Consider the following 19,584-nt stretch of genomic DNA (forward strand, 5'->3'; position numbering starts at 1 on the left):
AAGGCTTGTTTTCATGAATGGCTCCCAGAACACTCCCAAGGACCATTTCCTTTGTTACCTTCAAGAAGGTTGAGTTCTAAGACATGCTGCTCTAGCTACAATCCACGTACCGAAAAGCTGGGGCCAGGAGGCTGCTATCACCAGCCCAACCTGGACACTGGAAGGTTGAATTCTGCCACTGCAGATGGAGTGGACACTGGCATCTCATCTCCAGAATATGGCATGGACTCCTGGTCAAGATGGAAGCGTAGGTAGACACACTTCGCCTCCTTGTGCAACCACAGAATTACAACCAGATCTCAAAAACAAATGACAGCCAGAACTGTCAGAAAATTGAGCTATATGGAAGTCCTACAACCAAGGATTTATAGAAGCCATATTCATCCATACAGAGAGGAGGGGTGGAGTTTCGAAGACAGGGCAGGGTGGTGGGAATCAGACAGGCAGCTGCAGAACAGATAGTCCCACATTCACATGTAGTAGATAAAAATCGGGAGGGATAAGTGGCAAGAGAGTGATCCCAGCCCCAGGCCAGACAGCACAGCCAGAGATCCAGCACTGGGAAGAGAAACCCCATTACCTCTGGCTGTAAAAGCCAGTGGAACTTGGGGCGGCAGAAGAAACTGCTGGATTTTCACCACTTAAAGGGTCTGCATGGTCTTAGATTGTACACAAACCCCAGGACAGCAACAGGAAGGGTGCCAATCACATATGGAAAGTGGGTGAAGCAACTGGAAATGATGAGAGTCAGACAAATTGCCAGAAAGCAGGCAGCAGCATTGTACTGGCTCTGAGCCCCCCACCATAAACAGAGCTGCAAAGTGGTGAAGCAGGTGGCTCCACCCTGGCAATTACCTAAGGCTCCACCCCACACAATTTACTTGTGTCCTTGTTACATCAGCCACACTAAGACAGGGAGTAAAAGAAGCTCTACCCAACACACAGAAACAAACACAGGGAGGCTGCCAAATTGAGGAGGCAAAGAAATATGGCCCAAATAAAAGAACAGAACAAACCCCCAGAAAAAGAACAAAACGAAACAGAGATAGCCAACCTATCAGATTCAGAGTTCAAAACACTGGTGATAAAGATGCTCCGAGAAATCATAAAGTACAACAAAAAAGTTAAGGAAGAAATAAAGTTTGCACAAAGCGATATAAAGAAAAATATACAGGGACCCAACAGAGAAGGGAATGAAGCTGCGATTCAAATCAATGATTTGGAACAAAAGGAAGAAATAAACATTCAACTAGAACAAAAAGAAGAAACAAGAATACAAAAAAAAAAAAAAAAAAAACAAGGAGAGGCTTAGGAACCTCTGGGACAACTTTAAACATGCCAACATCCAAATCATAGGGGAGCCAGAAGAAGAGGAAGAGCAAGAAATTGAAAGCTTATGTGAAAAAATAATGAATGACCTGCGAGCCAAGTGTCGCCGGTTTGATTCCCAGTCAGGGCACATGACTAGGTTGCACGTCAGGTCCCCAGTTGGGGGTGTGAGTGAGAGGCAACCACACAGTGATGTTTCTCTCCCTTGCTTCCTCCTTTCCCCTCTCTCTAAAAATAAACAAACAAATAAGTTATTTATTTTTAAAAACTTACTATACAAAAAATAATAATAATGAAGGAAAATTTCCCAAATTTGGTGAAGGAAATAGACACACAAGTCCAGGAAGCACAGAGAGTCCCAAACAAGCTAGACCCAATAAGGACCACACCAAGACACATCATAATTAAAATGCCAAATGTTAAAGATAAAGAGAATCTTAAAAGCAGCAAGAGAAAAGCAGAGAGTTACCTACAAAGGGGTGCCTATAACACTGTCAGCTGATTTCTCAAAAGAAACTCTGCAGGCAAGAAGGGACAGGCAAGAAGTATTCAAAGTGATGAAAAGAAAAAACCTACAACCAAGATTACTCTATCCAGCAAAGCTATAGTTTAGAATAGAAGGGCAGATAGAGTGCTTCCAAGACAAGGTAAAGGAGTTCATCATCACCAAGCCATTATTACAGGAAATGTTAAAGGGACTTATTTAAAAAAAAGAAGATCAAAAATATGAACATTAAAATAACAACAAACTCACAACTATCAACAACTGAATCTAAAAAACAAAAACAATAACAAACTAAGCAAACAACCAGAATAGGAAAAGAATCATAGGTATGGGGTATCAGCTGGGAGGGGGAAGGGGGAGAAAGGGGGACATGGTGCAGTGATCAAGAAGCATAATTGGTAGGAATAAAATAGGAGGATGTTAAGAATCGTATAGGAAATGGAGAAGCCAAAGAACTTAAACTCACAACCCATGGACATGAACTAAGGGGGGTGGGATTGCTGGAGGGAAGGTGAGTACCAGGTGGAGGGGGACAAAGGGGGAAAAACTGGGACAACTGTAACAGCATAATCAATAAAATGTACTTAAAAAAAAGAAAAAGAGAATATGGCATGATCTCTACCTCACTTCCACTTTTCAAATCTCGCCGAAGTGCATCCAAGTGGCAGACTCTACTTTGCACCGGAATCCTAGCTGCATGAATGTAGCTTCATCTTTTCAGCCTCCGCAGCACAGTAAGACCCCTGTAATCAATGCTGATTCAACCAGAGATTCTAGTATGTCCCCTCTAGGAAATCACTGTCTCTGTTATGCTCAGATCTATTCCTTCCTCCCTGCTACTCATGTCCCCTTTTTCTAATAATGGTTCCCTGAGTTTCCTTTTAGAACCACTCTTCCTACTTGCATCTATGTCAGTGGATGAGGCTGAGGCCAGACCCCAGTCCCAAGGAAGGGCACATGTCCCAGCCCTGGGCAACTAGTACACTCCATATCCTATTCTTGCTCAGTGTCATCCCTCAGAGGATATGTGAAGGGATGGACATCATCTCCCTGGAGACATCAGGAAAAGAAGGGACAGCCATTTACCTTGGGCTGTTGAGACATTTACCAACCTAGAAGCTGGGGGCCAAATACTATGACTCACTGTCACTTTCTGCTCTAAGATTTGGCAATTGCCTGGCCTGTGTGATGCAGATAAGCAAATCATTCATAGGTATCTTTCAGAATTTTAAACTATCTACAGAAAAGAAAACACTGCTTTGAAATATTCTGTCCTTTAATTAAATGAAGCACTAGATCACAGTCTCAATATAATACTTGCACATTCAGCCTAAACTTTTCCCCAACACACACACACACACACACACACACACACACACACACATTCCAGCTCTAGCTCTCACTTTCTCTTAATCTATTTTTTCTAGGTTGGGAGCTCTACTCCTCACTACCAACGTCCACAGATGCTCTGTCACTCATCTCTCCAGGAATTGGACGACAGAACACTAAACTAAAAAAAAGGAGGAAAGAGAGGTAGAGACAGTTACCTGTTTAAGAAGTTCCTGGTGACTGAGTGTGCCTAGAGACACAAACCTGCCTTTCCATGGTGTTCAGTCTTGTTTGGCTGAGGGCCTGGACCACCTATAATGAAAGTTGCAGTGAATGAGACCAGAGGGCTGGCTCAGCCAAGTGGTCCTGGGTAATCTCTCTGGGCCTCAGTTTCCCATTTGTAAAATAAATGGGTTGGGCCCATTTATTTTCTAGTTTTGATGGTTTACAGTCATACATCGGGTCAGTGTTGATTTGAGGGTAAGATGACATAAGACATAAGACAGTTTGCTTTAGAAATTCCCCATTTGTGAAGACAAACAGTATTATATTAAAGTGCTCTGAGCAAGGAGTCAGCAAACCTGTGCTCTGGTTCTTGCTACATCATAAACTCTGCATCGGTGAGCAAGTCACTTGGCTTCTCTGCACTATAAAGTGAGGGCTTGGCACAGATGATGTCTAATGGCCTTTCCAGCTGTGAGATCCTATATGAGCCCACTGCTGGGGAAATAAATCAGAGGGGAAAGTGAACGCCCTCCGTGGGTGAAGGAGCTGCACCTCACAGGTTTGTCCACCTCCTGCCTTCACAGGAGCCTTCCCTGCCCCTTGTGTCTCCCTCACTTCCAATGGCCAGGTTTAAGGAGCTGGCACATGAGGCCCAAACTGGCTGAATGAGCAGGACCTTGAGTTCTGCTGAGTCCTCCCATGGCTGGAGTCCAAGGGTTGAAGACCAGACTTTCCAAGCAGCTTATCAGGGTACATTACTGGCCCAGCCCAGGTGACTTCTTGGCAGTGGACTTTGTTTGATCTATTAAGTGCCCCAGAAGTGCCACTCTGGCTGGCACCCTCATCCATACCAGGCCCCGTGCTGCAGGGCATTTGTGACCTCTAAGTCTGGCTAAGATGAGCGTCTGTAAAGGGAAACTGTCCTTGGAGATTTTCCAAACAGAGACACTTCAGGGAGGTGTCACAAGGCAAGATACTTTTGAAAAGAATGTGGATTAATGAAGCCTGTTGGGAACAGAATAGGTGCTTGTGGGAGGAGGTAGAGTGGGGAATTCTGGAGGTATCCACAAGGAAGAGCAAAACTTGAGCTGAGTGAAGTGAAAAGAGGCATGGAGCCCAAGAAATCTAGTTCAGCTAGACCTTTATGTGACTAACAGATTCTTCGTCGGCAGCCGTCCGTCTCGAGAGACGATGGCGTAGCTTCTTGAGAGTCTAACAGATTAAAATGTATAAAATAACATTCCAGGACTTCCAGCCAAAATGGAGGCCTAGACAGACACACTGCGTCTCCCTCCACAACTAAGAAGGAATACAACTACCTCAAAACTAAAGACAGCCAGAAGTTACAGGAAATTAAGCTGCAGGGAAGTCCAACAAACAAAGATATGAAGAAGAAATACTAATCCAGACAGGTAGGAGGGGCGAAGCCAGGGCGGAGAGGTCACAATGTGGTGGCAGCAGCAGTGGCAGGCCAGCAGAAAGTACAGTCACATGTTTTAAAAAGTCAGGAGGGACACTTGGGGAGTGTTCCCAGCTCTTCAACAGACCTCTAAGCTTACGGTCCCAGCACTGGGGAAAATCAAGCCTCATTGCTTCTGACTGTGCAAACCAGTGGGGGTTGGGGTGGAGGAAGAAACTGCTGGTTTCTCAGTATAGTCCGATTGTTTAAAGGGCCCCCACAGTCCTAGAGCGTCCACAGACCCACCCACTCTGGAAATGACGGCCAGGGCAATAGCCAGAGAGGCACCAGTCCCATACGGAAGTTGGAAAAGTGTCTGGAAAAGGGGTGAGCGCTGAGTAAGTGGCATTGTTCCCTCTCAGAACCCTCCCCCATATATAGCGCTACAATGTGGTGAAACAGGTTGCCCATACTGATGAATACCTAAGGCTTCGCCCCTTACAACCTTAACGGGTGCAATAGCTCTACCTAAGACACAGAGGCAAACAAACACAGGAACCTGTCAAAATTAGGAGACAAAGAAGTATGGCTCAAAAGAGGGAACGGATCAAGGTTCCAGTGGGAGAACTAAGTGGTGAGGAGATAGCCAACCTAACTGATGAGGAGATAGCCAACCTAACAGACATTGAGTGCAAAACACTGGTGATAAAGATGTTCACAGGCTTGACAGATATGCTTAAGTATGGCAAATGCATGAGGGAAGAAGTGAAGGCTATGCTAAATGAAACGAAGGAAAATCCATATGAAACCATTGGTGAAGGGAAGGAAATCGAAGTTCAAATCAATGATTTGGAACATAAGGAAGAAAAAAAGTCAACCAGTGCAGAATGAGGAAGCAAGAATTGAAAAAAATTAGGAGAGGCTTAGGAACATCTGGGACAACTTCAAATGTGCCAAGATCTGAATCATAGGGGTGCAAGAAGGAGAAAAGGATGAGCAAGAAATTGAAAGCTTATGTGAAAAAATAATGAGGGAAAATTTCCAAAATTTGGCGAAGGAAATGGATATAGAAGTCCAGGAAGCAGAGGGAGTCCCAAACAAGCTAGACCCAAAGAGGACCACACCAAGATACATCATAATTAAAATGCCAAATGTTAAAGATAAAGAGAGAATCTTAAAAGCAGCAAGAAAAAAGCAGAGTTACCTACAAAGGGGTGTCTATGAGTCTGTCAAGCTGATTTCTCAAAAGAAACTTTGCAGGCAAGAAGGGACTGGCAAGAAGTATTCAATGTGATGAAATGCAAGGACCTACAACCAAGATTATTCTATCCAGTAAAGCTAGCATTTAGAATGGAAGGGCAGATAAAGTGCTTCCCAGACAAGGTAAAGCTAAAGGAGTTCATCATCACCAAGCCATTATTGTATGAAATGTCAAAGGGATTTATTTAAGAAAAAGAAGAAGATCAAGACTATGAACATTAAAATAACAACAAACTCACAACTACCAACAACTGAATCTAAAAAATAAAAACAAAATCCAACTAAGCAAACCAGAATAAGAACAGAATCATAGGTATGGGGATCATTTGGAGGGGTATCAGCTGGGAGGGGGAAGGGGGAGAAATGGGGAAATTGTGCAGGGATTAAGATGTATAATTGGTTGGTACAAAATAGACAGGGGAAATTTAAGAATAATATAGAAAAGGGTGAAGCCAAAAAACTTATATGCACAACCCATGGACATGAACTAAGGGAAGTAGGATTGCTGGAGGGAAGCGGGTACTTGGCGGAGGGTAGCAAAGGGAAAATAATTGAGACAACTGTAACAACATAATGAATAAGATATGCTTAAAAAATTTTTTTAAATAACATTCTAAGCAGCCTAATTACCATACATTTGCTACCTTCCAGTATTAACCCCCTCGATTTTAAAAGTAAAAAAAAAAAAAAATATATATATATATATATATGTATATATATATATATATATATATATGTATATATATATATATATATATATATATATATAACCCTGGCTGGTTTGGCTCAGTGGATTGAGCGTCGGCCTGCGAGCTAAGTGTCGCTGGTTCGCTCTTCCAGTCAGGGCACATCAGAGAAGGAAAACTCTGACTCCAAAAAACCTCCGCTGCCTTGCGGCATACCCCTTCAGGGGAAAGGCTAAGGGAGTAAACCCCGACAGAAAATCCGGAGCCGGAGTCCCTAAGGCAGTTTGACGTTGTAGTCAACACCGGCAACTCCTGCGGCGCACCTGAAGCCAAGCTGTATTGACTCCGTCTTTCCCTTGGACCCTTCAGCTGCGAAGAGAGGGGGGGTCTGCTGCATGGGCAACAGCAGACCCTCCATATCACCCTGCCCAGGCTCTGTAGCTTCAGCTTCACTGGAGAGGACACTCCAGCGTCATCGTAAGATGTCGATTCAACACGGGAGGAGACAGATACCGTGTCACTCCCGAGTCGGACTGCACAGCCATTCTCGGCGGTGCAGATAGACTCTTAAGAAGCTACACCATCGTCTCTCGAGACGGACGGCTGCCGACGACGATATATATATGGAAAAGAGAAAGCAGCTATAATTCCACCACCTAGTAATAACCACTATTAATATGTTGGTATGTTTTCTTCTGGTCTTTTTAAGAAAATTTCATTTTTAGAGAGAGGGAAGGGAGAGAAACACTGATGTGAGAGAAACATCTATCAGTTGCCTCTTATATGCACCCTGTCCACAGGCCAAACCTGCAATCCAGGTATGTGCCCTGACCAGGATTCGAACTGGTGATTTTTTGCTTTGTGGGATGATGCCAAAGCAATAGAGCCATACCAGTCAGGGCCTGGCCTTTTACAAATATATACACAATGTAATTTTTGAAAATATTTTTTTAAATTTATTTTTTAGAGAGACAGGGAGGGAAAGAGAAAAAAGGGTGAGAAACATTGATCAGTTGCCTCTCAAATGCTCCCTGACCAGAGACCTAAACTGCAATCCAGGCATGTGCCCAGACCCAGAATAAGCTGGCAACCCTTTGCCTCACAGGATGACACCCAACTAACTGAGCCATACTGGTCAGGGCACACAACATGATTTTTAAAGGGATAATACTGTATGTACTTTTTTCTAATCTGCTCTTTTCATTGAGTATTTTTTCTTCTCGGTCAATATTGATGCTTGTCATCATTTAAAATGACTATATAATATTAGATCATGTAGATGTACTATTTTTTATTTCATCTTTTATCACTAGATATTTCAATAATGTCTACTTTTAACCATTATAAGCATGATTCTTTGAACCTCTTGGCACACACATATACCCTTGTTCATCTGTCCAATTATTTCATTTAGATAAATTCCCAAAAGTGGAGGCGCTAGGTCAAAGTGTATTATACATATTGGCATATTGACAAATTTCTCTGCAGAAAGATGGTATCAATTTATTCTCTACCACCAGTGTCTCTGATGCTTGATCACCCCGAACAGCTTTGGCACTTTTCGTATTAAGACCATGGCTGCACATCTCTTCTTTAACATCAAAATTTTACAGCTTTTATTCTTTGATTCAGTAATTCCACTTCTGGGAAAATGTTTAAGGAAAATACCTAAATTATACATACATAAAGGGTATAGCTAGATAGGCAGACAGACAGACAGACATATAGATTTGGGGGTGCAGGGGCTGTGACTGAGGAAGCCTGTTTCTTTGGACAATCATTGCCCTGTGGACTGGAAAGGGCACTCTTAATTGTGTTAGGGCCTTCCCTTCATCTTTGCTCATTGAAGGAGGAGGGGCAGGCAATTACTCCTAGTTCTTTGGACAGTGCCAGGTTGTACATAGGTGAACCACCTGCTTATACCACTCTCTCTAGCCTCTAGAACCTCCCCTCACCTTTCTTAATGACATCAGGCCTTGACTCATACATAGTCGTCAGACCTACCCTATCTGTCAGAGGTCACTGGTGGCATGTGCCCAAGCATTTTTGCAGAATTAGTTATAAGGCAGGATAATGGGATGATAACCAGTGTGTTCTTTGCCCTCCTTTTGGGTTGTGACACTAGAGGCCACCAGAGAAGTTATTAGTATAAAACCAGAGAAGAAAGTCAACAAAATCTCAGCTTTTAAACTCACAAACTATGTATTCAAGTGGAAGAGTGAATGATGTATGAAGAGACATGTCAAAATATGTCAAACAATAGTCAAAAACAATTTCCCCACCTCCACTCTAAAAAAGGTAAAACTTATTAAGAGAGGGAAGACAGGTGGAGAGTGTGAAGAGGAAGCAAAACAGCAGGGACTATGCACCTGGCCCATCTGAAGTTCAATAAACTCCCAGTTCAATTAACTGAGGACTGAAAAGACCTTGATTCCTCGGCAAGACCTAGGCAGGCAGCAAGCCTCATAGGCAAATCTCCTACCTTTAGGGTGCAGATTCTATGTAGTAGAAATGACAGCTTGGCATTCTAGTCTTGAGATAAGTAACAGAATATTCTCCCAGCTTCTGTGGGGCTGGAGGCAGGGGAATCTCCTGGCTGAGTTAGGAGGATGCCACATGGACAGATGAGTATGTGACTATGCATCAGCAGATTGCCAGCATAGAGAAGGGACCCTTCCCAACTCCCACTCATGCACCACCACTGCTACCTTTCTAGGAGCCAGACAGGGATGACTCACCTGTTATACTGAGACAGGAGCCTACCCTGAGGCAACGTAGAGAAAGCTCAAGAAGTGGTTGTCCCCTCTCCATTTACTCCCTCAGCAACAGAGAGGTAGGTGAAGAGCTGGGAAGAGCAGAAAGATTCTAATTATAATTGAGTTTATTTGAGAGAACTTGACTATGCTTTTTACTTCTAGAAACCTGGAGCTTAAAGAAAGTTATTGTTATACAAAAATAAAAGAAGTTATTTTTTTTACACCTGAACTCATGCAACTGTGTAATTTGAACCTTCTTAAAAAATAAATATTTTATTTATTTTTAGAGAGATGGGAAGTGAGAGAGAAAGAGAGAGAGAGACATCGTGTGTGAGAGAAACATTCATTGGCTGCCTCTCCCACACACCCAACCAGGGACCTGGCCCACAACCCAGGCATGTGCCCCAAATGGGAATTTAACCGGCAGCCTTTTGGTTTACGGGACGACACCCAACACACTGAGCCACCAGACAGGGCCAAACCTTTTACAATAGTGAAAACACTGGAAAAACTGAAGCATCCAACAAGAGGGGAACAATTGCAGTGTTACACAATTATTTAGCCCCGGCTCATGTGGCTCAGTGAATTGAGCGTCAACCTGTGAACATAAAAGTCACTGGTTTGATTCCCAGTCAGGGCACATGTCTGGGTGTAGGGCCAAGTCCCCAGTTGGGGGCGTATGAGAGGCAACCAATCCATGTTTCTCTCACACATCAATGTTTCTCTCCCTCTCTTTCTCCCTTCCTTCCCCTATCTCTAAAAATAAATTAAAAAATTAAAAACAATTATTTAAGGTTTACAAATGCTATACAATAATATAAAATGTTTATGATGTAATGTTAAGTGAAAAAGCAGAATATAAAAATGTACACCCTTTTTTATTAGAACAATGTTTAAAAGAAAAACTTAAATAGTTGAAATAAAATTTGGAAAATAAATGTACAAAAATATTAAGTGGTTGTCTTTAGATGGGAAACCTGTGGGTAAATTTTTCCTCTTTTTACTTTTTCTTAATTCTCCTCCATGAGCATACTTTTCTTTACAATTAAAGGTATGTATTTAAATATATGTGTGTGTGTTATTTTAAGCATGGCTTGATCCATGGCCTAGAGCTTCGAAGAGGTTGGAGAAAAGGGGGAGGAAGGTAAAAGGGATTTTTCCAGGCCCTGTTGAATGAACCCTGTTCTGCTCAGTGACTGAGCTGGTCTGCAGCTATCTCCTTCTTCCTGCCTGGTAAGTAAATACTGGGTGATCTCACGGACAGAACGAGCCGCAGAATGATAGGCCATGATGAATAGGAGCCTCTGTTCATGAGAAATACAGGAAAACTCATATAGCTTCAATTTTATGCCAGTGGTTCTCAGGTCAGCAGCCTCAGCATTGCTTATTCAAAATGCAACTTCTCTGGCCCCTTCCCACCTACTAAGTCCCAACTCGTGGGGTGGGACCCAGCAAGGTATATTCTAAAAAGCCCTCCAGGGGATTCTGATGCCTGCTAAAGTTTGAGGACCATTTTCTAAGTTTTATTTTAATTTATTTTAAGATTAAGTTTTTTTAAATAAGTGTTTTATTTGTAATAGTTTTAGATTATAGAAAAATTTCAAAGATAGTATAGAGAATTTCATATACCCCCCCCCCACATTTTTTCCTACTAGTCACATCTTACATTAATATGGTACATTTGGACAACCACTCTTCTAATGAATGATCACTGATGAGCTCAATTTTGATTAGTCTCTGTGATAGGTATCAGTCCTGTGGCTGGAAGCAGCTAGGAGAGGTGCTTAAGATCACCATCATCTCTGTTCACATTTGAATAAGACTTTAAGATGGTTTATTTCATTTTATCCTCAGTAGATGCCTTTGAAATACGCCAAGGAATTTATCTCTACTTTACAGATGAAAAAAACTGAAGATCAGAAAAATTAAATGATTTGCCCAAGATCACACAACTAATAACTGATATTTATTTTACTTTTCCAATAGGTCAATTCTTATTGATAGATTTATCAGTAATATACCAACAGCAATTATATATTATCTCACTTAAACCTCACACAAATCTTGTAAGGTAATTACCATTGTTATATCTTAATTTCATAGACAAGAAAACTGAGGCACAGAAAGCCTAAGCAACTTACTCTTGGACACACAGCTTTTTAAAAAAGAGGTTCAAATCGTGTTTGTTTGTTTGGTTTTTTTTACAGTTTACATTCAATATTATTTTGTATTAGTTTCAGGTGCATACAGCTTTAAATAAAGAAACTATAATTATAACTTGGGAAATCTGATTCTAGGGCAGGTGTTCATAACTATTGAGCTATATAGTAAGTATAGTACCTTTGAAATGTTTCAGCTTGGCTAAACTAAATTACGTTTTCCAGAGTTCCCTTTTCAGTATGTTTCCATTTAGCATGAGCCACAAAAGAGTTTCTCATGGGAGCTTTGGAGGGCAGAAGTGAAGCAGCAGCTCTTTTGTAGCTGACATGTTGTGGTTTATCTGCTGCCTCACCTCATTGACATGAGGCAGCAGCCATGCATGGAACTGCTTCAAGAAATTTTTTTAAGTGACATATTAAACCCAAAGAACATGAAAGAATAAATAATTAAGATAACAGACTTCCGGCCAAGATGGAGGCTTAGACGGACACGCTAGGTCTCCCTCTACAACTAGAGAGGAATACAACTACTTCAAAACAAAGGATAACTAGAAATTCCAGAAAATAAAACTACACGGAAGCCCAACATATGAAGTTATAAACCAGCGGTGCCATTTGGGCAGGTAAGAGTTAAAGAGGGCAACGCTGTTTGCGGTCGCACCTGGGACAGTGGCGGGGCGGCGAAAAATCCCGGCGGCAGTCAAGCCCCTGGCAGTGCGAGACCCCAGCGCTGGGGAAAGCAGCCACCGCATCGCCTTGAACAGTGAGGCCCAGGGGGGCGGGAGGACGGATCCCGGTCTCTTAGCTGAATAACTGTGTGAATCCATCTTGGACCCCCGCCCCCAAAGAAAGCACCACAGGGCTGCGAAATAGGTCGCGGACAGGCGCCGGTCGCTGAATTGTGACGCGTACACAGGCACTGCCCCGGACAGCCGGCCCAAGAAAACAAAACGCATCTGTCAAAATGAGGCAGACAACTATAGAAATCCCGGTGGCACAGCTCACCAGGCAACAGATAGAGAACCTGACAGATGAACAGATAAGAAACCTGTCAGAGGCTCAGTTCTGGGCCATTGTTATCAGGTGGCTTACAGAATTCACAAAAGAGCAGGAAAAAGATAAGAAAGAAGCGAAAAACATTCATAACGAAAGGAACAAAACCACATACGAGACAGATGGTGAGGAAAAAAAATCTAGAGTTCATTTCAACAAACTGGAATATGGAGAAGGAACAAGCAGTCAACCAATGCAGAGAGAGGAAATGGGAAGCAATAATGAGAGGATCAGAAACCTCTGGGACAGCTATAAAAGGCCCAACATAAGAATCATTGGTTTGCCAGAGAGTGAGGAAGATGAACTAGAACTTGAAAAATTGAGTGAAAATATAATAAAGGAGAACTTCCCAGACTTGGGGAAGGGAATAGACTTGCAGGTCCAGGAAGCAAGGAGAGTTCCCAAGAGACTGGACCCAGGGAGAACCACTCCAAGACACATTATAATCAAAATGTCAAAAATTAAAGATAAAGAGAGAATCTTAAAAGCAGCAAGAGAGAAGAAAAGAATTATGTACAAAGGGGTCCCAATTAGACTATCAGCTGACTTCTCAAGGGAGACCCTACAGGCAAGAAGGGACTGGCAAGAAATATTCAAAGTAATGAAAATCCAAAACCTACAACCACGAATACTCTATCCAGCGAAATTGTCATTCAGAACAGAAGGACAGAGAAAGTGTTTCCAGGACAAAATAAAACTGAAAGAGTTCATTAGATCCAAACCACTGTTATATGAGATGTTAAAGGGACTGGTTTAAAAAACAGAAGCTAGGGAGATGAAACAAAGGCAAACTAAACAGGCAACGAGAATGGAAAAGGAACTGTGGGTACGGGAAGCATATTGGGGGGAGGTCAACAGAGAGGGGGAGTGGGGAGAGGGAGGGAGATGATAAAGGAATTGGGGATCATGGTAGGAGGGAATGGAATAGACGGAGAGAGGTTGGGAGGAACTGTATGCACAACTAATGGACATAATCTAAAAGGGGGGGACAACTGGAGGGAGGGGGGCCACCGGGTGGAGGGGAGCAGAGGGAAGGGAAATTGGCACAAATGTAATATTTTAATCAATAAAACACATTAAATCTGAAAAAAAAATTAAGATAACAGAAGCCCTGACTGGTGTGGCTTAGTTGGTTGAGCATTGTCCCACAAGGCAGAAGATAGCAGGTTCGATTCCCCATCAGGGCACACGCCTGGGTTGCAGGTCCAGTCCCCAGTTGGGGTGCATGAGAGAGGCATGTTTCTCTTTCACACTAATGTTTCTCTCCCTCTCTTTCTCCTTCTATTCTTCTCTCTCTAAAAATAAATTTAAAAATAATATTTTTTAAAAGATAAGAGCAGAACTTAATGAAATAGAAAGCAAACATACAATAGAGAATATAAATAAAGATAAATGTTGATATTTTGAGGCGACTAATTACTAAAACTTTGGCACAACTGATCAAGAAAAAGAAAAAGGTTTAAATAACCATTATCAGGGATTTTTTAAAAAAGGAGAGATAGCACTACAGAATCTACAGATATTTTAAATTAAATTACAAACAACTTTATCCCAATAATTTCTACATTTTGTTGAAATGGGAAAATATTCAATATGATAAAAATAAAACTTCCCAAAATGAACACAAGAAGAAATAGAAAACCTAAATCATTCCATACTTACAAGTAACTCTTGGCTCAAATGGCTTTATCACTCAATTCTACCAAAACATTTAAAGAAGAAACAATGCTAATTTCACACTAACTTCATGTCTGTGTCTTAGTTTCCTCATCTGTAAAAGACAAGTTTGGACCAGCCACACTCAAGTGTCTGCCCTTAATATCTCTCTTGGTGCCCCTTCTGCCAGGCCCTGGTCCCAGGGTGAAGTTGAGGACTTTTGGTTCAAATGGGAAAAGATTTCTTAATTCTGTGGGTTAGGACCTACTGACCATCATTGGATGAATGAGAGTCACCTGGGTCCTGTTCTCCATGCTCTGTCATTGACTATGCAGGTTGCCATTTGAACAGAGAGGGGCTCTCTTCCAGTGGTCCCATAATCCCACCACTGTCTTTACTCCCAGGGGACCACAGGAACATTCAATGTGTCCTGTAAGAACTCCAGAAATAAGGTTACACAGGGTCATGGGTGTAATATTTATTTCAAAACTTGCATCAAAACTATTTTGACCATCTTGCTTGGAAATTGTGCCAAGTATATTATATCCAGTACTTCTTCCTAAGTACAGGTTAGCAAGAATACTTCTTTAGTTCTTTTTTCAGACTATGGGGTCATAGTGGTGAATATCAGTTATTGTAACCTCAATGAAGCGAAATATAGTTATTTGCCCCTGCACCAACTAAATCCTTCCAATTTTCTATGATTTTTGAATTCTTGTCTGCTTTAAAAAAGTTTTCCTTCATGCATTTCAGGCTATTTGCAAGCACTTTAGGTGTTATAAATGTGTTTTCTTAGCAGCTGCAGATCCCTTTTCTACTCTGCTGCTTCTATTTTTCTGAGTTAAAAAAAGAGATTATCAGGCTTGTTAATTTTGTGTGTAAAGTAGGAGTAAATAAATCCCATTGAAGATAAAAAAATTATTTTATTTAGATATTAACCTATGTACACACTCTTCCCCCTTCATTAAAGCAGATAATAGGTCTTGTGCTACTAGTCTCAGGGAGAATTTGTGGCTGCTGTTAATGAAATTGGAATGGAGAGAAATGAATTTCCTCTGACTAGGGCTTCTTATGACTTAGGTCCTTGAACTTGGATGGGAAAAACAAAAAATCACATTTTTATTTTCATTAATCTGTATCTGAAATGTAACATTTTCTTCCATTATGAATGAGGCAACAGACCACTGTTGTATTAACAGTACCAATGCCTTTTTCATCTGCAGAAATCAGCTATTTTCATATCCTATTATGGTTGTTGCAGTATATTAAAATATTGTTAACATTTATCACTACTTCAAAAGTATGAAGTTATTAGATCCATCACTAGGTCTTAGTATTCAATTAAAAAAAACATACATTACTATATCATGTCTGTTTTAAAAATATTTTGATAATCATATATACATCAATATTCCCACCCAGGCTGCTGGAAGGAAAAAAGGGAAGAGCAGAGAGGGCTGTGATACTGAGAGCAGGAGACTGGGTCCTTGGGGGATGGCATGGGGCTATTCACTGCATCAAGGGACTACGTCCCATGTCACCAAGTTGGGAATGAAAACAGTTGACAGAGCCACTGAGCCCTGCAGGGATAAATGCCTGAGGGCCTAACGGCCCCTCCCAACAAAAGCCCCTCCCCCAAACTTTGCAAAACTAATTGGGGAACACCAAAAAAACTAAGTTCTATGTTTCACACAACTCAGTTTGAGGGCTGAAGTTTGTGGTAGCTACAAAGGCTCCTCTAGTCACTCACTAAAAGGCACAGATAGCTTCAATGATAAGATTTCTGTGCATTGTGAACATAAACAGTGTGGAAAAGGTTCAATATCTGTGTTCAGAATGTATGATCTAGCCTGGACTTGCTGTGTGTATTATAAAGTTAAATGAAAAAAGAACTCCCCTTTGTGATATAGTCAGGCGGTCTCACACATGACAGTTGAATAATAATAAAAAATAAAACAAGCTCTAATTGGGATGCTCAGGGACCTCTGATGGAATCCTGAGCAGTGGCTCTGTTTTGGATGGGGGGCCTCGTATGGCAGTCTGCGTGTGTACCAGAGCTGAGAGAGGCCATATGTAGTTCTGGTCTCTCCATTTGCTGCCTCACTGATCAGGGGACAAAAATGGGACCTCAGACATCCTTGCCCTGAGTCCAGGCTCCACTGCCTCCATGAGAGTTTGCACTGACAGCCTCATGGACCAACAGCTCTGTCTCACTTTCTCCTATTTCTTCATTTCAAAGATAAATTCTCAATGCAGGGGCTGAAGGAAGGACCAGGCCAAAGCTTCTTCCTCCTCCTTTCTACCTTGCCCACAAATTCCCTCCCCCAAATTAGATACCATTTGGGGTGAGGAAGAGAACCAGCCCTGCTCCCCTTCAACTCTTGCAGAGAGCTTGCTTTCCCACCTGAGTCCCCTCCTCAGGCCTTTCTTACCTTCAATGTACTTCAACCCCTGCAGGAAGAGGGGGAAGGGTCGGAGGGAGAGGTAGGGGTAATGTCCAAATTTTGTTTTTCTCTGAACCCTGACTTTGCCCTTCTATAGCTGAACCTAGTGTGGAAAGAAGAGTCTCAGGCCTCAGCTTGCCAGATTGTGCAATGGACCAGTTGACAGGTGAGGCAGGCTCCTCCCACCCCCAGAGAGTGTCAGCAGTTTCAAAGGTAACAGCTTCTAAGGTTGAATGTCTTGTCCTTGGATGAAGCTTGACAGGGCTAAGCTAGTGGCCATAGGTCCTCCCCCCTCACTTCAATGCCTCGGCAACAACAGGGAGGCAAAGTGATGGAGAGACAGGAGACCTGGGTTCTAGTCCAGTATCTGCCAGTAAAGCATCCCGAGTCCATCCAAGTACCCCCCCACTTTAGCCTTAGTTGTTCCATCTTTAATACAAATGGTTGAAACTAGATGAATTTTAACAACTTTTTCATCTTTTAATGGTCCTTGCACATTATTTACACCCCAAAAAACGATACTCTATCTTAGGCAAACCAATAGGCTCCATGGCGATAAGGGGCCTATCACAAGCCACAGTCAGGCAGGGGGAAGAGGGGATTGGAACACACCTCTTTAGAATCCTAATCTAGTCAACTACATTGTTCAAGGTTAAATATCATTCAGGAGTCCTGCCCCTCTTCTAAAGATTGGGTGGTCTTTCAATTAAGATACATGAAAGAGGGAGAATGTTCAAGACCCAGGAGAGCCCTGGTCCTGCTGCTGAGCTCACAATCAGGAAGGGAGCCAAAGAAGCTCATGACCAGGGGTGCAAAAGGAAGCCTGGAGGCCCAGCCAGACGTGAGACTGGCAGGTGAGAAAGAATGGGTGCTAGGGATGCATTAGGGTAAGAAAAAGTAGGCGCTAGAGTGGCTTGCTTGTCCAAAAAACAATGTTCCCAAGCACAGTCCTGTTGTATTCAGAGAAGAATGGCATCTTATCTAAACATGCAATCACTTGGCTGGGAAAAGAGGCCATTACTTAGTGACACATACAGTCTATGACAAATAGGTTGGAAAGGGGCAGAACAGGGGCATGTCCCTATCTCTGAATGGTGAGAGGGAGGTGGATTTTTATAAGCTTCCATTGGCCTCTTCAGGCTTAACACCTTGCTTCCTGGTCCACGGTGCCTGTTGGAGGAGGGATGGGGTTCAGAGGGTAAATAACCTTGAGACACCACAGTAATGGGTAGGAGTTTCGTCTTTCTCTCTTTACTTATTAAATGTTGAAAGGTTTGATATAACCCAAAGAGTATATGCTATGTATATGTAGTCATATGCATAATAATAAAACAAACACCTATAAACCCACTGCCCCCCTTAAGAGCTAGAACACTACTACATGTGCCCAGAGCTCTCATCCCCTGCCTTCACCAGTGGTGACTGCTATTCTAAATTTGTCCCACAATCTTTTGCTTTTCTTTATATTTTCCCACACATAGAACCCCAAACAATAAATTGTTTAGTTTTGCTTATTTTTAAATTTAACAAGAATGTATTTTATGAATTACTTTTTTCACTCATAGTTTTCAAATTCGTCCATGCTGATGTGTGTATAACTCACTAATTTGTACTATGTATTTTATTGTGCGAATATACCACAAATAATTTACCCATTCTGCTGTCCAAGGGCATCTGGATTCTTTGCAGTTTTTTGCTGTTTTGATGTCTATGTTTCCTGGACCCCGAGTATAGGAGTTTCTCTGGGGTATATACCGTAGAGCAGAATTATTTTTCAGAATGGATGGACCAATTTATGTTCCACCCATCAGAGTTCCTGCTGTGCCACATGTTCTCCAAGACAGGATTATTCTCTCACTTTCCAACAGTATCTCTACCTTGGGTATCTCTGCTGGTGACCCTGAGTTAGGCTCCCACCTTTCCCAGCCAGAGTCCATGGCATTTGAAATGCCCCAGTGAATCTGTTGAGCTGTTTCTATGTACCCACATTCATAACCAAGTAACATTGAGCTCTAGGGAGAGGAGGAAATGACAGTTTAGGGATAGACTAGGGGATATGGGGGCTTTCTATGTGACTATCAGAACCACTGGGTCCTTTCATTTATTTATTTAATCCTCATACGAGGATATTTTTTCATCGGTTTTTAGAGAGAGAGGCAGGGAGAGAGAATCTAGAGAGATGGGAAGGGAGGGGGAAAGAGAGGGAGAGAAACATTGATGTGTGAGAGAGACATCAATTGCTTGCCTTTTCCTATGTGCTGAACTCTGCCCAGACCAGGGACCCCACCCACAACCCAGACATGTGCCTGGACCAGGAATCAAATCCAGGACCTTTCGATTTTCAGGATGACACCCAATCAACTGAGCCACACCGGCCAGGGCAATCATTGGATTTTTTTAGAGAATGAGGGCAGATTTTAAAAATTTTTTTAATTAAAAATTTTTTATTTGTTAATTACAGTTTACATTCAATACTATTTTGTATCAGGTGAAGGCAGTTTTGTTAGTTCTGCCCTAACCAAAACACGATGGAGGCTGGTCCCTAGGTTGACTGAAGATGCGTAATTAATTTTCTTCCACATCAACCCCCTACTCCTGTTTCTCAGGTGAACACTATGTACCTCCCTCTACTCTCTCTCCCACTAAGTCAGTCTTTCTCCAAATGTGGTCCACCACCCACCACATGACAATCAGCTAGGGTGCTTTTAAAAATGCAGATTCTGGGACTCCTCCTCAGACCAATTCCGACTCTCTGGGGTGCAGCTCCAGAACGAGCAACCAGT

At 42.2% G+C, this 19,584-nt stretch overlaps 1 long non-coding RNA gene across 1 annotated transcript in view; it reads right to left on the reverse strand.

Annotated features, from left to right (window-relative positions):
• Positions 1-2,462: 2,462 nt before the first annotated feature.
• LOC149997858 (uncharacterized) overlaps positions 2,463-19,584 on the reverse strand; it is a 29,440-nt gene continuing 12,318 nt past the window's right edge. The window contains exons 2-4 of the long non-coding RNA XR_016507265.1: positions 9,472-9,578; positions 3,382-3,475; positions 2,463-2,589 (exon numbers count right to left, since the gene is read on the reverse strand). This is a non-coding gene — a long non-coding RNA (uncharacterized LOC149997858). The remainder of the gene's footprint in view (positions 2,590-3,381; positions 3,476-9,471; positions 9,579-19,584) is intronic.

The sequence above is a fragment of the Furipterus horrens genome, unplaced genomic scaffold, assembly GCF_987537825.1.
Source record: "Furipterus horrens unplaced genomic scaffold, mFurHor1.1.pri manual_scaffold_11, whole genome shotgun sequence".
In the NCBI taxonomy this organism is placed as follows: Eukaryota; Metazoa; Chordata; class Mammalia; order Chiroptera; family Furipteridae; genus Furipterus; species Furipterus horrens.